Here is a 21,102-nt window from a genome sequence, read left to right as displayed (position 1 = left end):
GTAAAAAGTTGAATAGATCAGGGGCCCTTGAAAAGCTTCAACTCTAAAGGGAGAAACAAGTATGTAAATTTAGGGGTGGTACCAGAAGGGGAGCTAAGACTATGGCTTTCATGAAGGAAGTAGCACTTGAGACTTCTCTCAGACACCCAGTGTGTATAGGCTGGCCTTGATCTAGGCACTGGGGATCCAGTGAGTGGTTAATAGGAAAAATAATATATTTCGTTAGTGGACAGGGCTGTGGGGAGTTAGACAATAAACAAATGATTATAAATAAGAATGCCAGTGAACACAAAGCAGACTAATAGAATGCAGAGTGACTAGGGTGAGGGGAGTATTTTATGCCTGGTGATTGAGGACACCTTCTCTGAGGAAGCAATATTTGAGCTTAGACTTGAATTTTAAGAAGCAGAGATTTGGGCCCTGGCTGGTGTTGGTTGAGCCTTGTCACAAGCACCAAAATGTTGCAGGTTGGATTCTTGATCAGGGTACATGCCTGAGTTGCAGGCTTGATCCCCAGTAGGGGATGTGTAGGAGGCAGCCGATTGATGTTTCTCTCTCTCCTCCTCTCCCTTCCTCTCTTCATCTCTCTCTCTCTCTTTCTCTAGCTAAAAAAAATAAATAAAATTAAAAATTAAAAAAATCAATAAAAAACATATTTTTTTAAAAGAGAAGCAGAGATTTGGGGCTAAGTGGATTCCACAGATGGAACAACAAATGCTAAGTTCCAGAGAAAAATATGCTTCAGTTGTTCAAGGAAAAGAAAGAAGGCCTATCAATCAAGAATATAATGAGCAGCCAGGCTGGTGTTGCTCAGTTGGTTGAGCATCGACCCATGAACCAGGAGGTCACTGGTTTGACTTTCTGTCAGGCACATGCCCGGGTTTTGGGCTCAATCCCCAGTAGGGGCATGCAGGAGGCAGCCAATCAATAATTCTCTTTCATCATTGATGTTTCTATCTCTCTCTCCTCCTTTCCTCTCTCTCTAAAATCAATAAAAAAAATTAAATAATATAATGAGCAAAGAAAGATGTAGGAGGTGCTGTTCAGGAGGTACCAGAGACCACATTTCTAGAGCCATTGGAAGCCACTGTGGGGTGTTAAGCAGGGAATGATATGATCCTGTTTATACTTTTAAAAGAAACATCATGCTGGCTGCTGAGTGAGAAATGTTTTGTGGGGGTCATATGCGGCAATAGAGAGACCAGCTAGCGGTTTGCTTTGAATGTCCAGAGCAGGTGGTGGCTTAGAGAGTGGTCATTGCAGAGATGGAGAGCTCTTAGGATATGAGAAATATATTTGGTAATAGGATTGACAGGAGTTGCTGATGGGTAGATGGTGGGGGCAGGAAGAAGAAGGAATCTAGGATACCCCCTTGTTTTTGTCTCAGGCAACATAATAGAGGATGAAGCCATTCACTAAACAGGGAAGTCTCTCAGGATGTACTGATTATCACAGGTTCAGTGGAAGCTAGAAGCTCATTCCAGACAAGGGGAGGAGCATGGACAAGGCCTGGAGTCAAGGGAGGAGCAAATCGCTCAAAAAAATATTTTTCTGGAAGGTAATGTACATGCCAGGAAGCTAGGAGCATCTGAGGCTGAAGAGGTCAAGGTCCTATATCAGTGATGGCGAACCTTTTGAGCTCGGCGTGTCAGCATTTTGAAAAACCCTAACTTAACTCTGGTGCCGTGTCACATATAGAAATTTTTTGATACTTGCAACCATAGTAAAACAAAGACTTATATTTTTGATATTTATTTTATATATTTAAATGCCATTTAACAAAGAAAAATCAACCAAAAAATGAGTTCGCGTGTCACCTCTGACACGCGTGTCATAGGTTCGCCATCACTGTCCTATATTGAAGCGGTATAATGTTGAGGACCAGGAATCCCATGAGGGATGGGCAAGAAGAGGCATTAGACAAGGAAGCCATGAATAATGCCAAAAAAATACTTTTTTCAAAATAAGAACTTGAGAAGTCTCATGCACAGACTTAGTAAGCCCAGCATCTGGAGTGGCGCACATGAGCAACTCATAAGCCCTACAGGCCAAGTATGGAAGGTATCATCAATAACAACCAAAGCCTTGTCAGAACCCTTGGAGGTGACATTCATGCCCTCGTTTCCTCTATGCTGCTCTGTACAGCAGAAAAATGGGAGCCTACTTATTGGAGGCTGACAGAGTACAGGATCCCTTCCCGACAATCATATTTGTGATCCAGAATTTTAGTGCACACCCTTGACAACAAAGATGGCTCTAAAAACTATGCTATTTGAAACTCTCAATAACTACAAAATGCACCTAAAATATTTCAGTTTAAAGAGAATTTAGAGGTTATCTAATTCCCTCCCAACACATTCTATTGAAACATTTTCTTCATCAAAATCAGGGCAAGGAGAGGAGAGCCCACACCTGTTCTTCACCACAAGCCTCTATCAAAATGACCAGAGGAGCCATTCAAACCACACATCTACCCTCAAGAATTGCTGGAATGTTGTCCTGCCCCAGCATCCACTAGTCATATGTGACTCCCCACCCTTAGAAAGAGCCATATAGGAAAACAGAAGACTGAGAACCTCTGAGTTAGGCTTCCTATAGGCATTTGCTTTTTGTCCATTTGAGTCATTTGATATGCAATTTTATATCAGTGGAGGGAAAAGAAAAAGGATTAGACAGGTTTTTGAAGCCAAATTATTGCCTTTCTGACAGATACCATTGAGCTGCTTACAAGTATTTTTTCTATTAACTTTTTTTCCAGTGCAAGGGCTGTAGTAAATAACCTTTCATCTGCAGATGCTTTTCAAGGAACAAATAAGGAGTAATGCAAAGTAATCCTGGGAAAAGTTTAAAGGGAGATCATATCACCTGAATTCAAAGTAATGGAATAGAAGGAAAGGTAGAAAACCATATACAATTGCTTTATGGGGGTATCCCTCTCTCTAATATATAATTTATATGCAAATTTTGTGTTATTGTAAATAATTAAGTCTACTTGAGTTGGAAAAATATGAGATTACATTTGAGGCGGCAAAAAAAAAAATCTAAGATTAAGCAACCATACCTCAAGACATTTAGGAAAGTTTTGATATCAAATAGTTAATGGATAATTCATTTTCTAGTTTCTTATTTTGCATTTTTCTTTTTTTCCTGGGCTAGATAAGAGAGATAGGTAATTTCTCTGGCATAAAATGGTAACTTGTGAGGCTGTATTTACATTTTTTTAAGGTTCAAATAAGCTTCTTTTATACAATAAAAACCACATTTCCCAGAGAAGTTAGGAAGCCTGATAATATTGCACATGAAAAAGAAACATGAAGACCAGAGCATGCTGGAGTTTGCACTGCTTTGAAACAAGTGTGCATAGCTAATCAGTCAGAAAACCCTGGATTGCACAAACCAAACCATAACAGTCAAATATAAATGAACACAGAGAACATCAGGGATTCTTTCTGGGAAAAAGTTTGAATTATCAAGAAGTTTTCTGAAAATTAAAAAATAGAAGACACCCAGTTATTGGCAGTACATGTCCTCAAATAGGCAAATCTGTGTGTCAGTCAACCAGAACATGCAATAGAATAGTTAGGTTCATTCTCTGGCAATCTACAAATATATTTATTTTCACATGGAAACTTGGCAATGTCACACCTCATTTCTCAGCAGACTTAAGAACAGTGTGCAGTCTGGGGGTGTTTTTGGATCACCTTTCCAAAATGAATCCCAGTACATTTCCACTCTCCTTACAGATTGTTATCACGTACAATTAAAGCTAAACTGCACTTGTCAAAACAGGATAACAAATTGCACTTTCTGGTGCAATAGCCCTAGATTTCTTTTTAATCATCCTTTGTCACCTGCTCACAAAGTTTGCACTTGAAATATTTGCAATGCAATCCTAATCCTTATTAGTCTGAGTTATTGCCATAATTATAACTTTCAAACTTAAACAAATAATTAGAACTTACCAGCTTTATATGATGCTTAGTGAAGCAGTAATAATGTATCAGAAATTATAATTTAGAGATGTTACAGTTTTTTGAGTTTCTGTTTTGAGGACCTTTATGGTGATAACAATGAAACCAATACCTAATTTGGAACTAACTATGTTTGGGGGAAGAATACAGAATTACATATGCACTGGCACACTGAATGGCTTTGTTTGTTTCCAATAGACCTGTTAGGGGAGGTAGGCTCACAAATCTCAGTGACTTGACACAGCAAAGTTTAGTCCTCAGTCATGCTGATGCCTGATGGAAGGTAACAGTGGGGACTCTGCCCTGTATTGTCAGAGACCCAAGTGAGCAGAGGTACCATCTCAAAACTTGCTTCCAAAGCAGAAAAGGGAAGTCAGGCATATCACTTCTGTTCACATTTCATTGGCAAAAGAAAGTCACAGGGCAAAGCCTACCTACAAAGGAGAGTGGGGAAGTGGAGCCCAACCACATGCCTGGAAGGGGAGGAACCGAATATCTGTGAACAGTTCCAGTGACTACTAAATATGAGAATCCTAAATGATGGCTAAGTGGCCATTGAAGGCCAGGTTCTTTCCTAATCCCAGGAGGAAACATGAGGCTAATGGGATCATCTTTTATTCTGTATCTACCTCTCCTCAGGGGCCACCTATTTCCACTACTAGGAGGATAGTTTTATGAAATGTTCAGTACTTCATACATAGAAAAACTGAAAAGTAAATAAATGAATCACAAAGGACAACCGTATATTTCAAGAAGAATCATGAATGTTCATGTTCTACTTTGGGTTTCCTACTTACACATCGATCAATGAACAGCTAGGATAAGTGACAGAGGTGGGGTCTCACCCTGCCAGTTCTGTGTGGGAGCTGACGGACAGTAACCAGCGATGAAGTCTGGGAGCCCAGACATGAGATATACCAGTAAAGTGAGGTTCATCACGATGTTCACAAGCAGGAAGTTCTGTCTCTGACCATTTGAAGCAGCCATTCTCATGCAGTGTTTTTTCCAGGCAGACAAAGGCAGCTATTTTGACACAATCATTTTGATGCAGTCTTGTCAAAATTGCAAAGGCAAAATGTAATATCATTCTTTTATTGTCAACATGTATGTAACACACATTCCCACACTTCCTAAGCTTCACATCATCACCAATATATACGCTAGACTGGAATCATATCAAAATGAGGACACTCTTTGCTTGTGAGTTATTCCATTGACCTTCATCCTGAATATCTCCCCATTCTTTAATGTCAACTCTTCTCTTGTGTGTTTGTTACCACATTCAAACGCTATCAATCCTTCTCTTCCCATCCCAGGACCCATGTCTTCCTGTGCTCTCTTTACAGCTGTTGCCTAGACTCAACATTTATAGGCATTGAAAATGATCTGTAATAATTTTAAATCTGCAATTCCCTGTTTTGCCCCACAGATTTGGTATATTATTAATAATAATTGGTACTCATTAACAACAGGACCAAAGATACCTGACCAGCGTGGCTCAGTGTTTGAGCATTGATCTATGAACCAGGAGGTCATGGTTTGATTCCAGGTCAGGGCACATGCCTGGGTTGTGGGTTTGATTCTTAGTGTGGGGTGTGCAAGAGGCAGCTGGTCAATTATTCTTTCTCATCATTGATGTTTCTATCTCTCTCTCCCTTCCTCTCTGAAACATATATTTAAAAATAATTGGCCAAAGATTGGTAGAATAATTTCATAGTTAATCCACAGGAAATTGAGAGCTACTCTTTTCTGGTATTTGAGGAGAGTTTTATTATTGTATCCTCTTTCAATACTCAAGATTTTTTTATGGCTTCTAACATGCTACACTGGCCATCTATCTTTCTTTTGTTGTGTTTATGTCCTTTGTCTCTTCCAGATTAGACTCTGTAGATTCCATCAACAAGTTTTCAAATGTTTGTACAATTGATAGATGCCTTCAGCTAAGAGATCATTTGTTATCATTAATCATTAACTTATTATGAAATGACTTAAGATAACATGGAAATAATGGAGCTTGACAATGTCCTTGATCCTTTATGTATGTGTGTCTGGAGAGTACATATATAGGCATGTAATACATGAAGAGATATATAGACTCTTCCAACTAATTTTAAGTTGTATGAATTTGCTCAATTTCATTGCCTTCTATGACTTTAAATCTATGTTTCAATCTAAAATAAAAATATAGCACTTTAATTTTTTAAAAGACCCAAAAAGAATATTACATATAGGAAGATGATCAGAGATATAGAGACATACATTTCAAAACATTATGGAGTAATAAACAATAGAGTTAAAAATAAGGAAAAAGTTTAAAAATAGGACAAAGGCCAAGAATGAAATATATACTGCCATAGTGCACATAATTCATTAAGTATATAAATAAGTTCAATAGGTTTGTTCTTTTTTGTACAATAGAATATCTCTAAGTCAAAATTTCTGCTTCAATATGTGTTTTATATTTCCTGTTGAAGGTTTTATGTCTGAATAACAATTCTTCAGGTATCTGTGGTCTAGGCTCATGTGCTTAAGTGCTTTAGAGGATACTAGAAAATACACAGACCCTTACCTATAAATCTCATCAGTTGAAGAAGGAGGCAAGTACCTCATAAGGTGGAGAGTCCCTGGGCCATCAGGGACATCAAGGAGGAAAGCTAATATGAAAGACTTAGGTCAATGATCTAGAGATTTACAACCTTAAAAGAAAATTTTAGCCCTGGCCCGTGTGGCTAAGTTGGTTGGACCTTTTCCCATGCACCAGGAGGTTGCTTGTTTGATTCCAAGTCAAGGGCCCATGCCCTGGTTTCAGGCTCCATCCCTGGTAAGGTGTGTGCAGGAGGCAGCCGGAGGAAAGCTAATATGAAAGACTTAGGTCAATGATCTAGAGATTTACAACCTTAAAAGAAAATTTTAGCCCTGGCCCGTGTGGCTAAGTTGGTTGGACCTTTTCCCATGCACCAGGAGGTTGCTTGTTTGATTCCAGGTCAAGGGCCCATGCCCTGGTTTCAGGCTCCATCCCTGGTAAGGGTTGTGCAGGAGGCAGCAGATCGATGTTGCACTCTCACATTAATGTTTCTCTCTCTCCCTTTCCCTCCCTCTCTAAATATCAATAAACTATTCTTTTTTTATAAGAAACTATTCTTTTTTATAAGAATCAATAAACTATTCTTTTTTATAAGAAAAATTACATCTTTTCTTATATGTGATTATTCTTTGGAGATGGGACTTGGTTCATCATTTAGAAAAAAATTGAAAGCTCAGTCTATCAGGCAAGTTTAGGTGTGATTCCTCCAAGTTCGTTTTCTGAGCACATGAAATTTGATCTTCAAAATATCAAATTTATGCAGAACACATTCTGGGCTGAGTTGCACGCCTATGTTTAAGTGCCAACAGGTCTGGCCAAAGGAAGAACGGCTTCCTGGGACTGCAGGCATTGATGGGTTGGAGACATCTCAGCCTCCAAGGCTAGTTGACTTAAAACATGGTTGGCAAGAAGAAAAGTCTGATCTTTATCCTGTGCCTTCAGTCGCTATGTTCTGTTTCCTAAGTTGTCCGTGGGCATCCTGCCAGACCAAGAGTCTGTTCTTTGAAGGGAATAGGAACAATTTGTATGCCAAGTAACTGACTCATTGTGCCAGCCTGAACAGAGTGCTCTACTCTGCTAAGCAGATACCTGGGAGCTAACATTTCAATGGCATTGCCAGGTTTGTTATTTTTACTAGTATTCTCTTGTTTGTCTTTGCCTGAAATGCATATTTAATTAGTGTATATTGTATATGTCAACAGCTACAAAAATGCACTGCACAATCAGGATTGTGTGGTCATGGCCTGGTAAGGACTAAGTGTAATATTTAAGCGAGTTATCACTTATATCGGGCAAGTGCCTCTTTGAAATGTACGTAAATAAAGTTGTTCTAAGCATACTGACTTTGACCCTGGCTGGATAGCTCAGTTGGTTAGAACCTCATCCCAATATGCTAAGGTTGCAGGTTTAATTCCCAGTTAGGACACATATAAGAATTAACCAATGACTGCATAAATAAGTGAAACAAGAAATTGATCACTCTCTCTTTCTCTCTCTCTCTCTCTCTCTCTCTCTCTCTCTCTCTCCTCTTCCTCTAAAATCAATAATCAAAAATTAAAAAAAGAAAAATGTTAAACATACTGACTCTAAACAATTTTATAAAGTAGGATCATGTTTTATCTTCAATGATACCTTCCTTCCTTAAATCCTCTTTCTCTTATTAGTTTCTAATTTTGGATTTCCTGCTCCAGCGAGATAACTAGTGCCTCCTGCTGCATCACCCCTATGTCACATAAGGAAGCCACTCTTACACATTCACATATTCAACAAGCTTATTCTGAATGTCCAGTGTGTCCTAAGCAATGGGAACAGAAGGAGTTGATGCTCTCTAGTAGCCTATACTCTAGTGAGGGTGATAGATATGTAAAGGACACCTACTCTCAACAGTTGCAACCCATAATAATCCATCTTCCAATAGAAGCCAGCCCAGGTTGCAATGGGAAACACATGAGGCACCTGTACTCAGACTGTGGAAGGCTTTCTGGAACCAGTGAGGATTGGACTAGTCTGAAGGAAAAATAGGTGCTATCAAAATAAATAAATAAATAAATAAATAAATAAATAAATAAATAAATAAATAAAGGGACAGGAGCATGTGCACAGTCACAGAGATGAGAAAGGAGATGTCCATGAAGATAACCCATCCCAATATAAGATGGATCCCCCAAAGCCAGGCAGAGCCAGCTGGAGTCCAGGCCCTGGATTCTGGCCTGGAGCTCTGGGCTCCACACACTATAGACAGACCAGATGCCTAGACCTGACCTCAGTCCCCCTGACATCCCAGAGGGTTATTTGTCCTTCTGGGGAAGTCCCACTCTCTCTACATTCTACTGCACCGAGTAAGTTAAAATTAAGTCCACTATTTACAGTCATTTGAATTTTTTGAAATAGCAGCGTTTCAGAAATAGAAAAATGTAATGATAAAATAAGCATTCGAGTACTCTGTCCATTCTCTCACGCACAGAGAGATGGCGCTAGTGAGAGATATAACTAGCTTTCTGAGTCCCCTGACAGCCTGTTACACCCCAGGTCATGCAATCATCTCCCTGCTTCGAAGCTTCCAAGGCCATAAGCATGGGTGCAACTCACTGCCTCACAGCAAAAGCCCTACTCTAGACTTTATGATGGCAACAGAGGAAGGAGATATGGACTTTAAGAAATACTTAATTTTTATTCTTAATTTCAAGAATTAACCTACATAATCCTCATAATATAGAGAGACATATATATCATTTTCCCATTTTAGAAATGAAAAAGCTGATCTCATGCACATTGAAGTTTCAGAATCCCTGAGCAAGACAAGCTGGAAGTTGTGAAGGTGGGGGATAGCTGTTCAGGCTGACAGGAAAAAAAGAATGTGCAAAGGTTCTGAGGTGGAGATAAATATGAGATGCTTTCAGGAAATGGGCAGAAGCCCTCATGTATCTGGAGTCCAGGGAAGCAGGAGAGCAGGCTCAGCTGAGGCTGAGGAGGCAGGTGGAAGCCAAGCCAGTGCAGGCATCGGTAAGCGAGGGATGCAAACTTTATCCCATCAGCAATGAGAAGCCACAGCAGGTTTCTAAGCAGCCCTGGAACAAAACCAAATTTGCATTGTACAAAGAGGACTCTCGCTGCAGTGTGGAGAGTGGATTGAATGAATATGAAGAGACCAGTCAAGAGGCTATTGCAGTTAGTGAGGTGAGAGGTGATGGTGGTCAGAGCCAGGTTGTGGCAGTGAAAAGAGCTCTCTAGGAGGTTCAACCCACAGTTCATCTCCACACAGCAGAGCGCTAAATCAGATCACATCATTTTTCAACTTGTAACTCACAGAGGCCCTCAGTGCCGCCGCTGGGATGAAATCCAGGTGCTCTCCAACAGGACCCTCTCCTGAGGCAGCTCCTCACTCTCTGGGCTCCAGCCCCGGGCTCTCTCTTTGTTCTAACCTCAGGATGTTTCCCAGGCCATTCCTGTGTCTGAAGCACTTTTCTGGCAACTTCCACATGCAGGGCTTCTCCTTGCTTTTTGAGCCTCAGCTTAAATGTCCCCTCCTCAGCACAGTCTCCTTGGAACATCCAGTGGAAGTCGGGACCTGCACTATTGTCTACCTCAGCACCCCATGTGTCCCTTCCCAGGCCTTAGAGTAATTTGCCAATCTTTGTTTTACATTTACTTTCTTTTGTTTACCTCTACATGAGGTATGTCAGACCCAGGAAAACAGAAAGCCTATCTTGTAGATCTAGCACAATGCCTACCTGGCATGCATGAACCCCCCAATAAATACCCACCACATTAACAATACATTCTTATGGACACCCAGGGAAGCTCCCAGTGTCAGGCAAGTGCAGTAGCTGGGAGGTGTTGACCTCCAAGAACCAGATTACGTGACAGATAATCATATTTTAGATGCAGAATCTACATGTCAGCCTCATCTTTATTTTTCCTTTCTTCCTTCATTTTTCCCTGAGATTTTTTTTTCAGAAGGGGACAAGATCAGATCCATTGGCCTACACAGTCCCAGACAATGTATACCAGTGGTTCTCAACCTTCCTAATGCCATGACCCTTTAATACAGTTCCTCATGTTGTGGTGACCTCCAACCATAAAATTATTTTCATTGCTACTTCATAACTGTAATTTTGCTACTGTTATGAATCATAATGTAAATATCTGATATGCAGGATGTATTGTCATTGTTACAAATTGAACATAATTAAAGCATAGTGATTAATCACAAAAACAATATGTAATTATATATTCAAAATGTGTTTTCCGATGGTCTTAGGCGACCCCTGTGAAAGGGTCGTTCAACTCCCAAAGGGGTCGCGACCCACAGGTTGAGAACCGCTGATGTATACAGTTTGCCAAATTATCTTTTCCCATGTCATTTGTTATATTCACATTTTTCTTCAACTTCTTCAAAGTTGCCAGGACAATGAGAAAGCCACCACATTTAACCAGATGACCGAAATAGCAAAAGGTCAAGTTTATCTGCACTTTTATTATTGAGGAGATGTGTAGACTACTAAGGAATAGGACTCTCTTCGAATATTCATGATTTTCATCAGTACCATTTCTTTTCACATTCTGGAGCACCATTTGCAACCTCACTTCCAAAGAGTAATCTTTATTATTCTCCATGGAAGCCAAGGTTTAGAAATGATATAATCCTTATATTCTAACTCAGGAAATTGAAGCAGAGAAAGATTACCTTTGCCAAGAAAGAGTGGTTTTATCGCTGAGTCACTTTCAAATTCAGAGTGTATCCCAGGCTTTCAACACTCCACTAATGAACTGTGTACTGTTTTCATTTCTGTTTGCTTACGTGCGTATTTACCAAGCCACCAGCATCACATCAGATCAGCATCCAAGCTACAAAGGCTTTTCAAATTGCTAACACCAGACATAGTTCAGACTTTAAGTACCAGGAAGCAACTGGGAACAGCTGCTTCTGAATCAGACATAAATCTAAGCAATGCTCCAATATAGCAAGAGAGGGAAAACGACCTTGTCTCATTAAATAGCTAACAGGAGAGTGTATCTGATAGTAAAATCTTGGCAGAACATAAAATACCTGTTTACTGCCAAATTCTAGTCACACAACATTAAGGTTACCCATTTAAGCACAGAGCACTGGCTTCTCATCATATATAAGGAGCCTCCCTTGTGAATCGTAGTTGCCTTTTGAGTGAGTGGAAACACTATTGCCAAGATAACCAGGGCCCAACCTTACAGGGATTTGTAGATAAAAATTAATCCCTCGAATGGTGCCCAGAAGCAAATCAGTGACTAATGGAGACTAGCGAGCAAAGGCATAACTAACCTCTTGGCTCCTGTAGCAGCCAAACCTTTTGAATAATTTTCCAGGGAAGCTCCTTAGTAGAGCACACAGACACAAATCCCTTCTGAGTGTTAAAAACAGAACTTACAGAGGCATGGTCTGTTTATTTTTCCTTATCCTTTGTCAGGGCCCTCTTCCAATTATTATATGTGAGTCTCTCGAGTTTGTTACCAGGCAATCAACTCCTGCTCAGTGAAAAGGCAATTTTTGTGTTTTTTGGGGGGTTTTTTTGTTTGTTTTTTTACTTTTAGGAAGCCAAAAAGGTGATTTTCAGGAAAATCCTAGGGAAAAACACCCATGGGATATTTTTAATCAAGAAGCACAAAATTTCCCATATCAATGTCGGTAGAGGATGCCATAAAAATAACTCATTAAGTAAAATATTCCAGAATCAATCTAATAAATCTGGATAGAAAAATCCATTCTTCTACTTTGGAATAGAATGTATAATAAAGCAATGTTCGCACAGCATTCAACTCTACAGCCTCGTGTAATCTAGAACATTCACAGAAAAGCAGGGAGTAATAAATGGGAAAATAAAAAGGTGGTAGCATTCTAACATGACTGCAATTAATAGATCTACCTTCAAAGAAAAGAAAAAGAAAATCAATTCAGTTAGAGAGATGTGTGGATGGAACAATTATTCATGGCTAATTACTTTGTAAAAGATGATGACGACGGGTTAGTTTTCCCTCGTATTGATGAAGGAAAACCTTTGGGGAAATCATTTGCAAAGGTTAGCAAGGATATGAATTATTCTCTGGTATATTGGAAGGCAAAGAATAGGGAAGAATAAGCAAAATACTAATATGGTCTAGCGAAGGTCATCAAGACAACTGAGCTAATACTATAAATTACTGTTTTCTAAAATCCAAACCTGTCATCAATATGCCTCGTGATTAATTATTTTCTAGAAAACATGATGTGTTATGAAATGTTCAGTAATTCACCAGACAAATGACGTCAAATAATTTTACCCACTAGTACATTGTGAAAGCTTAGATGTAATTGTTCTACCAATAAATCAAGAATCTTTTTAAAACAATTACTGTAGTACTATTTTAATGGATGCCCTTGGATTTGGCCTTAGAAAACTTGGTGGTATGTAGTGACACCTGCTCAGAGTTTACCTGGAAAAACAAAAGGCCTTGGTGGTTTCCACAGGCAATCTGAACATAGGTTAATTATAGATTATAGCTTAGAGCTGTGATCAAAGACCATGCACATGTATAAGACATGAACATACTGTGACAGGGTTGGCCCATTTATTTTCATCATTAAAAATGCCTATAAATAACAGGAGGAGATACAAATCAAAGAAAACCCTTCCCCTGGTTATGGTGAAGCAAAAGCTGCTTACCATACACCAGGATTTTCAGCAACACCTACATAAACTTTGTCCAAAATACACATATATGTACATAATGGGATCTGTGTATGTGGATGTAGCTAGGGGTTCATATAAGGCCATGTGATGGGGATTTTCTGAGAACCGTTAACAATGAATGATATATAGACACACTATGTACAGAAAATATGTGTTTATTTGCTCTTTTCAAAGCATGGTGAACAAAATAGAGACCACTAGCTAGTACTGTTTAGTCACCCAGTCTTTGATACTGAAACTCAAATCGATTACTGAGACAACAGGTTAATTTGCACTTGGACAGGAATTTATTTATCCTGACTTGCTGAAGTCACAGCCGAAAGTTCTAGTTTGAGTGGCATGTTCTCAGGCATGTTAGAACGGTCTCCTGTCTGGCCTGCCACTCCTCTGCTTATTCCCCATTACTCCAGGTTGATTGACCTGTTCACTGCCCTTCCACTCCACCCCAACACCCTGTAACGTTTGGCTGATGCATTTTTAATTGTGCCAACCCCCGTCCCTACAGCACTGTGCCTCTTCCCTCTCAATCCTTTATAGATCTCCTAGAGTCCTATACACCTCATAGGTACCATAGCTAATTTATACTTCACTTATCAAGCACAGCCCAGAAAGCCTTCTCTGAGCACAGCAGCCCATAGTGAGCTTACCACCCTTCGGCAGTTCTACTGTCAGGCCTGACATCCTCTTACTACATCCTGTGATTATTTTTCTTTAATAAATACATTAGTTGGAAACTGCTTGAAATCAGGCCAGTGTGCAATGCATCTTTTGCATTTTTTAAATGTGTAGCATCATATCTTCTTTATAGAAGGTGCTTAATCAATGTTTCAATTCAGGAATGGGTGGAGTTTAAATGGCAGTATTTTTCCCAACTTTAAGTAAGCACATTAGCCTATAAGTGGATGGCATTCATATACGCAAACTAGATGGATTTCTGTTAACCACAATATATATACCAGAATTCTACAACATGATGCCACCAGAAAATAGTATTAATCTTAATTAACTGAACAATCTAAAAAACCAAATGTAGAAAACCATATTCATTATTTTAGTTTAAATTCTTCTTTATTAAGGTAATTATTTACAGTTTGGAAATGTGATGGTGGAAAAAATGGTAGCTAAAAGTGAATTTTCCTTTTGTTGTTCATATTTAAGAATTTTCATTCATTGCTTTTTAGGAGAGCTGTTGAGAAAGAGGAGAAGTTGAAGATAGAAGCTGAATAAAGTCTTTTGATTAAAGATAACTGCAATGAAACCACTCTTGCTTTCTTTTTAAAAACACATCTAGAAATGGAAAGAATAAAAAGGAAGAAACAAAAGGAGGAGGTGTCAAGACACTAATATTCCCAAACATAGTTATAGAGTATTAATTAAACAACTCCAATTGCTAAGTCTCAGCAAAAGTCTCTGGAAACACCCATTAGCTTTCTCTCTCCTTGAATATACAAGTATTATCATCTTTTTACCATCTTAACAGAATCAAGGCATTGATGACATTAAGTTGTTGTAGTCCAGAGAGATTCCAAAAATTTATATTGTGTTGTCAACTCCATAGAAGAATTCACCATGTCTATTTGTTGATACATGTTATAAATATTTTCAACACCTTTTATAACAATTTCACATAACTGGCTAAAGGCATTGGTTTTTCAAACCTTTGGAATTATTAAGAAGTGCTTGCACCACCTCACTTCTGAACAAAGAAATGATTACTCGGCCTGGCCAATATGGCTCAATGGTTGAGCATTGACCTATGAACCAGAAAGTCATAACTCGATTCCTGGTCAGGGCATATGCCCAGGTTGCAGGCTTGATTCCCCAGTGGGGGCATGCAGGAGGCAGCCGATCGATATTTCTCTCTCATCATTGATGTTTCTATCTCTCTCTCTCCCTCTTCCTTCCTCTGTGAAATCAAATATATATATATATATTTCTTAAAAAAAGAAATGATTACTCTGATGATTCTTTCTGAAAAAATATTTTAAGATTATGAATGCGTTGTAGCCTGTGTATTTTAACTCAGCTCGGCTATCTCTATGGGCATCTAGAGGATCCTTAGAAATACAATAAAACTTGAACTAAATTCTACAAAACTCAGATAAGAGAAAATTACCTATCTCTGAATCCTCTTTGGAGAGTGTTTTAGAGAGATCGAAAAAGGACATTGATGGATTCTTGCAGACAAAAGCTTAAGAAGTAATAATATCTGAGCTGGATGGGGAAAAAAAAAAAAAAACAAGAAGAAGATGCTGAAGTGCTCCCAGTGTATTCTGCTGATGCTTTAAGTTCTACATGGTGGTAATTGGAATGGGATTTCATTACGAGAAGTTTTTACCCACTCAGACCAACTGCATCCTTATAAGAGTGATGGAGAGTAAGTGTACCGGTTATGACCATTATCATCACCATCTCCAGGGAAACAGCCCAAGGAAGTTATCAAATCTGTAAAAGTAGAAGAGGAAAAGATGAGACATGCCAACAAGCTCGACTCTCCAAAATACTTGACGCTCTCCAAAATACTTGATGCTTTAAAATAAATAACAAACTCATATAATTCTGATGAAATAATCATGCGGGAGAAAAGCTTTATTTCCTTGTTATTTCAAAGGTCTTCAGATTAAAAACAGTCCACTTCCCTGGAAAAATATTACTTGCATTTCTTATTTCCTCAAAGAATATAGAGCCTCCATAGGGTTGTCAAGTACAGTGCATTTGAAGGTGTAGATAAAATCAAAATTAGCAATGAACAGGAATAATGCATCTATCCTAAGTTCTCTAAATATAATAGTTATTCATGCCTCTTTCCTGGTTCCATTTTAGCTTCCAAAGGTATACGGCTAAATCATACCTAAGCAAGATATTTTAGAGAAATCCAATATATATGGTGGCAAAATTCCCATCCCCAATTTCTACTCCTGGATGTACACTTCCCTTCTTGCCCGGAGCTGTCTTTGAAATTCATAGGCTCTTATCGCAATGTGATAAGTAGTTTAAGGACAAAGGGGTAAAACACCGCTATGGCCGGAGGGTTTTCTCTAGCCTTCTTAGTCCTCAGTCCAACTCAACATGCCTCAGTCTCCTGCCTCATAGTCTCTGTTTAGTGAGGAAAGAGAGAACTCTCTACACCTATGCTACTGAAACAAGAGGATACATCAGAAGTACAGCAGACCTGAGAGTACATTCTCCAGATCCAACATTTCCCAGAATCTGCTATGCTGTTCTCAGGGGTCCATGGCATTGGCCAAGCCTAAGCAATTCCAGATCTGGTTACAGCTAACCAATTGCACCTGATTTGTACTTACTAACTTGACTTTCTAAGTGAGGTCAGGAAACCAAGCTTAACAAACCCTAGCAGAGGCACAAGACTATGGAGAGAAACAAGATTGGGGGTGGGAGGATATGTTTCCAAATCTCCACGTCACAGGAGGCTCTGAGTATTTATTACAGAGCCTGCACAATTTGAGATACGATGCAGTAGGCTCCTGTTTACTTCCCAGCCCCCATCAGATCCTGGCAGGCTGAAGCACTGTGAGGGGTGAGGAAATAGAGATCCTCTTCCTGCCAGAAGATAGAGGAGAGCCCTGTCTAAAAGAGAGGCTGAGGGAGGATGGGGACAGGTCTCCATCTCCCTGGAATTCTCTCAGCCCAGAGCTCTTTGCTTCTCCATTTTTACAGAGGATTCCTCAGCTTTAGACATGCATGTTCTTAGATGCTTCCCTCACTCCACTAACTTTCCTCTGTAAGAGTCTAGTAGACCTTTGGCTGCAACTACCAGGGAGGATTCAGTTTTTGTGGAGGCAGAAATGCATAGTTATGAAAAATAATACAAAATTACAAATACAAAATTAAGTATGAAAGTGAATGTTTAATAACAATAAGAACAAAAAAACCACAGCATTTTGATGGAGAGGTCACAGCTGGTCCTATGTGCTACCCACCAGGCCCCTCCACTGTCATAGGATGTGGATTTGCTGCTGTCACAGAGAACAAACTGCCATTAATGTCTGTCTATTTCCATTTGGACATAACTGTGCTTTGGAAAATTGCCTCTTTCACAAATAAGATGCCTGGTTAATTAAGAGATTTCACTCAGGCTTATGAGTCTTTTGTGCAACATTTTGTCAAATTTTGCATATTCTGGTTGATAACTAAAGGAAGAAATGAGCAAAGTTATAACTGGCATTACAACTTAAAAATATTACAAAATAAAAATCCTTTAGACAAAATTCAGTTTCTCTTTTCCAACAGTTGTGTGTTTGTTTTACATACATTTCTTAACCACAACCATACATTTTAAAAAACAACAACATTTTACTCTAATAGCCTACCACTGCTATTTAAAATGCACACAGATTTTCAAGATAAACAAAATATAGACTACAAATTACTCTCAGTAGTTAAAATTCAATTGCGTTGATGAAATTATGAGAATGAATTCATTTTCTGGTGCTGTCTGTAGGTTTTTGAAATCCTGGTTGCTGGTTTACTCACTAATTTGGTAATTTGCAATAGGTTTCCCAGTCATTAGTACAAATTAGCAAGGTTTCACTATAATGTGAATATTTATAACTTCATTTAGAACCTTTCCACATGCCCTCTCCTAGTTTCTAAGGACAAGTCATGTTTTGTTTTTAATTTTGGAGAAGGCTACATAAAATGTATGAATAGGATGTTTATGAAAAACATTTGATAACCAATGCATTATTTTTCATCCTCTATGAATAAAATGTCAGCAACTTCAGTAATATTGTATTTCACAAGCCCCAAAGACTGGCAGACAGTCCCATGCACATAATGTGCTATATTAAAGGAATATGAGGCCAGGCTAGAAAGGATTTTCTAGCCCAGTTTGAGCAATAACCACTCAATCACACATCTCACCAACGTCTACGTTGCCAATGGTGGAATATGTGCCTCTCATTTCCTGACTCCAAGCCCCCAACCCAGCATCCTGCACACTCACCAGGGCTGTGTTCCTTCAGCTACATAAGCTCTAGGGAACACTAGAGAAATGCTGCCTTCTGTCCATGACCCTTTTAAGACCCTTTAATCTCTTCCAAAGTTGTCACCATGACAATCATAATTCTCCCTGACAACCCCTCCTCCTCAATGCCTGCTTTCACCATGGTGTTCTAATTTAAGTGCACACTGGAGATCACCATGGAAGTGACACAGTGATTTTTCCTGTGAAAAAAATACCAACTTTCCAGTTCCTTAGGATAGCCTGCACAGCCCTGGCTCTCAGTCTGCTGCCTCGCCTGACTTGGGCCTCAGAGAATGCCAAAGCTTTCTCCCCCTCTCTCTCCTAAACACGACATTATTTACATTTAACACGTCATCAATCAGCTTGGAGACAAGAATGATCACATGAAACAATATCCTCATGGAAAAGGAAGATAAATTTACCAACTAAGACCAAAACAAGACAGTAAGATGGATGGTGGGATGAGAAATTAGAGTTCCTTATTTTTCTGAATAGTATCACCTCCCACTTATGGTTCTACTATTCCCGAAAGAATTGTGAGCTTTGGGTAGAAATCTGTGCTCTGACACATCTCAGAGCTCTGTTCCCTTTTGTATAAAATGTGGATACTGCCTCACAAAGCTGTAGTAAGCACTCAAAAATAAAATGTGTAAACTACCTAGCTCAGAGTCTGGTGCATAGTCGGGCCTGAATAGATGGTGATGCTATTATCGTAATTGAAATCATTATTAAAATGGCATGTGTCTGAGCATCCACTCAGGTCCTTGCTGGGACCCTGGGGTTAATTACCAGTGAGATATCCATTGACACAGTTTGTGCTCCAAATTCAAGAGGGATTCTGACCAGAAACAGCTTGGTCTACAATGATTCAGAGGGAGAAGCCAACACTAGGTTCTTTCCGAAAAAGCAAGACTCAACCATCAAGAAGGTGATCATTCAATACTGGATTTGTCCATCAACATGGCTCAGTGGTTGAACATAGACCTATGAGTCAGGAGGTCACGGTTTGATTCCCAGTCATGGCACATGCCAGGTTGTGGGTTCGATCCCCAGGAGTGGGAAAGCAGCTGATTAATATTTCCTCTCATCATTGATGTTCTATCTCTCTCTCCCCCTCTCTTTCTCTCTGAAATCAATGGGGAAAAATACTGGATCCAACAGACCAGGTATAGATTGTAGGGCCAAGTTTCAGGATTGAGATGGAGGTGGGGTCAGAAGAGCAGGTGGGGCAAAGGTGACAGCCATCCTAAACCTTAAACATAGTGCTAATTCCCAGCTCCCCTCTCTGAGCCAGAGGACACAGGATGCTTGGCAAGGTGAAATGGGCATAAAGAATCTGAAACAGGACAGACAGAAGAGATAAAAATATTTTCAGCCCATTTGAGCTATTTTAAAATGCTGCATAAATGCTATTCTAATACTACCACCTGTGGAAAGCACCTGTGTTCAAAGCTGGTCTACCTGAAAGACCACATTTTCTGAGCAGCAGTTCCATTTCCTGAAAATCAGGCACCTGCTACCCAAAGCCACACTCCCTGCTGTGCATCAGATCCAACAGCTGTGTCCACTTGAACTGTGTGGCTCAGTGACCCCATGGGGGCAGCAGAGCTCTGTAGAGCGTTTCTTTGAACCACCTTGGTAGCTCTTTCCAGCTTCAGTCAATCTGTCAGCAACATTTATTGGACACTTGTCCTTAAGGCAATTCTGGGAACCAAGGTGTGGTTCTTTCCAAGAGGGAATGGGATGTCATCTCCCCACAAATGAATACGGGCCACCCCTCAAAGGTCAAAGCCCTTCTCCCTACCCAATCTCTTCCTATTACACTTCACAATGTCTCTACTTCCACCATCCTGGTGCATCTGTACATTTTTAATACTTGAGTATAACATGCTTTCTCTTTAGACTCCTCATGCCTGTTCTTGGAACTCATTGAACCCTTTCCCCTCAAGTTACACACACTTTCTCCTAGTCAGTGTGCACCCACTTCAAAACTTCATTTCCAGTGAGTGTTTAAGAGCTTAGTCTAGAGAAGAAAAAAAAAAGAAAAAAGAGAGAGAAATGAAAGTATGAACCTCATGAAAGGGAAAACCAGAACAAATTACAATGAAACTAAACTGTCTATTCATTTGAGTCAAATGCTATAAATTTCTAAGCATAATGTTTGACAGTAAACTGTCATCAAAGCAACAGACTCATTATAAAAATGCTAAGAGTATATAAATCTCATTGACTGCTTATCATTAACTGTGCGGGGTGCTGATAGGAAGTGCCTGGTTATAATTTATATTTCATTAATAAGGTCCATTTTAGAGCAAAGCTGTCAAATCTATTACTCACCTTTCTCCGGTTTTATAGTTGTTCTGGACAGCGCTGAAATTGAATGTTGAAAGCGTGGCTTTCAGCATTATCTTTTGCTCTAATATCTCATCCTGCATATCTAGCATGCCTCCCCTCTAACCGGAACTCAACAGCCAGGTTGTTTTTCACAAAGCAAACCCCCTACCCTCCAAAAAGAGAAAGAAAAACATTTTTTAAAAAAAGGAAATATGCAAAAAAGAATATTATTTGCCCACTTTCAAAACTTAGAAGGAAAAATGAAGTTCAAATATTGGCAATTCCACTTCTTCTATTTTTCTAACATGTTATCAGCATTAATGATTAATGATGTTCCCCTTTGTTTTGTTTTTGTTTTTTGTTTGTGATGGAGAGACTTGCCGATAAGCTACGACGACACGGCAGGTGCAAGACTAGGCATGTCTACTTAGATTGTCCCATTTATCTTTCAGCTGGTAGTCAAGAAACTCAAAGCAGTTTACCCAAGTATTATTATATCCTTATGATCTTACAAGTCAGAAA

The sequence above is a fragment of the Myotis brandtii genome, unplaced genomic scaffold, assembly GCF_000412655.1.
Source record: "Myotis brandtii unplaced genomic scaffold, ASM41265v1 scaffold121, whole genome shotgun sequence".
Taxonomy (NCBI): domain Eukaryota; kingdom Metazoa; phylum Chordata; class Mammalia; order Chiroptera; family Vespertilionidae; genus Myotis; species Myotis brandtii.
The sequence above is the reverse complement of the archived record's forward strand: the minus strand, read 5'-3'. Positions refer to the sequence as shown.